This window comes from Arachis hypogaea, chromosome 14 (assembly GCF_003086295.3).
Source record: "Arachis hypogaea cultivar Tifrunner chromosome 14, arahy.Tifrunner.gnm2.J5K5, whole genome shotgun sequence".
NCBI lineage: Eukaryota > Viridiplantae > Streptophyta > Magnoliopsida > Fabales > Fabaceae > Arachis > Arachis hypogaea.
This window is the reverse complement of record NC_092049.1, coordinates 93,993,998-93,996,834: the sequence shown is the minus strand read 5'-3', so window position 1 is coordinate 93,996,834 and position 2,837 is coordinate 93,993,998. Positions and strand designations below refer to the sequence as shown.

Here is a 2,837-nt window from a genome sequence, read left to right as displayed (position 1 = left end):
TGCTTGGAGAGAAGCTTTTTCTGCTTCCTCCCCATGGTTGCAGAGGGAGATCCTTGAGTTTTAAACACAAGGGAGTTCTCATTCCATTGAAGGAATATTTCACCTCTGTCAACATCAATCACAGCTCTTGCTGTGGCCAGGAAAGGTCTTCCTAGGATGATGGATTCATCCTCTTCCTTTCCAGTATCCAGGACTATGAAATCAGCAGGGATGTAAAGACCTTCAACCTTTACTAACACGTCCTCTACTTGTCCATAAGCCTGTTTTCTAGAGCTGTCTGCCATCTCTAATGAGATTTTAGCAGCTTGCACCCCATAGATTCCCAGTTTCTCTATTACAGAGAGGGGCATGAGGTTTATTCCTGAACCAAGGTCACACAGAGCCTTAAAGATCATGGTGCCTATGGTACAGGGTATTATGAACTTTCCAGGATCCTGTCTCTTCTGAGGCAATGTCAGTTGATCCAGATCACTTAGTTCATTGATGAACAAGGGAGGTTCAACTTCCCAAGTATCAATGCCAAATAATTTGGCATTCAGCTTCATGATTGCACCAAGAAACTTGGCAGTTTGCTCTTTAGTAACATTCTCATTCTCTTCAGAAGAGGAATATTCATCAGAGCTCATGAAGCGCATAAGGAGGTTCAATGGGATCTCTATGGTCTCTAGATAGGCCTCAGAGTCCTTTGGTTCCTCAGAGGGAAGCTCCTTATTAATCACTGGACGTCCCAGAAGGTCTTCCTCCTTGGGATTCACGTCCTCTCCTCTCCTCACAGGTTCGGCTATGGCGCTTATGTCAATGGCCTTGCACTCTCCTTTTGGATTCTCTTCTGTATTGCTTGGGAGAGTACTATGAGGGATTTCAGTGATCCTTTTACTCAGCTGGCCCACTTGTGCTTCCAGATTTCTAATGGAAGACCTTGTTTCATTCATGAAACTTACAGTGGCCTTAGATAGATCAGAGACTAGATTTGCTAAATTAGAAGCATTTTGTTCAGAGTTCTCTGTCTGTTGCTGAGTTGATGATGAAAAAGGCTTGCTATTGCTAAACCTGTTTCTTCCACCATTATTAAAGCCTTGTTGGGGCTTTTGATCCTTCCATGAGAAATTTGGATGATTTCTCCATGTTGATTTATAGGTGTTTCCATAAGGTTCACCTAAGTAATTTACCTCTGCTATTGCAGGGTTCTCAGGATCATAGGCTTCTTCTTCAGAAGATGCCTCTTGAGTACTGTTAGATGCAGCTTGCATTCCATGCAGACTCTGAGAGATCATATTGACTTGCTGAGTCAATATTTTATTCTGAGCCAATATGGCATTCAGAGTATCAACCTCAAGAACTCCCTTCTTCATAGGCGTCCCATTACTCACAGGATTCCTTTCAGAAGTGTACATGAACTGGTTATTAGCAACCATGTCAATGAGTTCTTGAGCTTCTGCAGGCGTTTTCTTTAGATGAATGGATCCACCTGCAGAAGTGTCCAGTGACATCTTTGATAGCTCAGATAAACCATCATAGAATATATCCAGGATGGTCCATTCTGAAAGCATGTCAGAAGGACACTTTTTGGTCAACTGTTTGTATCTTTCCCAAGCTTCATAGAGGGATTCACCTTCTTTCTGTCTGAAGGTTTGAACATCAGCTCTAAGCTTGCTCAACTTTTGAGGAGGAAAGTACTTGGCTAAGAAAGCCGTGACCAGCTTATCCCAAGAGTTCAGGCTATCTTTGGGTTGAGAATCCAACCATAATCTAGCTCTGTCTCTTACAGCAAAAGGGAAAAGCATGAGCCTGTAGACTTCAAGATCTACTCCATTAGTCTTAACAGTATCACATATCTGCAAGAACTCAGTTAAGAACTGAAAAGGATCTTCAGATGGAAGTCCATGAAACTTGCAGTTCTGCTGCATCAGAGAAACTAACTGAGGTTTCAGCTCAAAGTTGTTTGCTCCAATGGCAGGAATGGAGATGCTTCTTCCATGTAAATTGGAATTAGGTGCAGTAAAGTCACCAAGCATCTTCCTTATATTATTATTATTTTCGGCTGCCATCTCCTCTTCCTATTCGAAAATTTCTGAAAGGTTATTTCTGGATTGTTGTAATTTAGCTTCTCTTAATTTTTTTTTTCAGAGTCCTTTCAGGTTCTGGATCTGCTTTCACAAGAATGTTCTTATCCTTGCTCCTGCTCATATGACAAAGAAGAAGGCACAGAAAAATAATAATAATAATAGAGATCCTTTATACCACAGTATAGGGATCCCTGTGTGAGTAGAAAAAGAGGGGGAGACAAATAATGTAATATAATGGAAGAAACACAACTGTGAGGAGGCTAGAGATGTGAGATGAGATGTTAGGATATGAATGAATAAATAGAATAAGATGGGAGAGAGGGAATTTTCGAAAATATTTTTGGAAAAGAGTTAGTGATTTTCGAAAATGGTTTTTGAAAAATGTTAGTAATTTTCGAAAATTTTTGAAATCAAAAATAAAAAATGAAAAATAAAAATAATTATTTAATTAAAAAGAAATTTTTGAAAAAGAGGGAAGATATTTTCGAAAATTAGAGAGAGAGAGTTAGTTAGGTAGTTTTGAAAAAGTTAAGAAACAAACAAAAAGTTAGTTAGTTAGTTGAAACAAATTTTGAAAAGATAAGAAGTTAGGAAGTTAGAAAAGATATTTTGAAAAGATATTTTTGAAAAAGATAAGATAAGAAGATATTTTAGAAACTAATTTTGAAAAAGATTTGATTTTTAAAATCTCAATTAATGACTTGATTCACAAGAAATCACAAGATATGATTCTAGAACTTAAAGTTTGAATCTTTCTTAACAAGCAAGTAA

The 2,837-nt window shown here is 38.1% G+C and overlaps 1 non-coding gene across 1 annotated transcript; it reads left to right on the top strand.

Moving 5' to 3' along the window:
- The first annotated feature begins 1,544 nt into the window (after nt 1-1,544).
- On the top strand, nt 1,545-1,652 carry LOC112745467 (small nucleolar RNA R71). The gene has a single exon (XR_003173395.1). It is a non-coding gene; the product is annotated as a small nucleolar RNA R71 (small nucleolar RNA).
- The last annotated feature ends 1,185 nt before the right edge of the window (nt 1,653-2,837 follow it).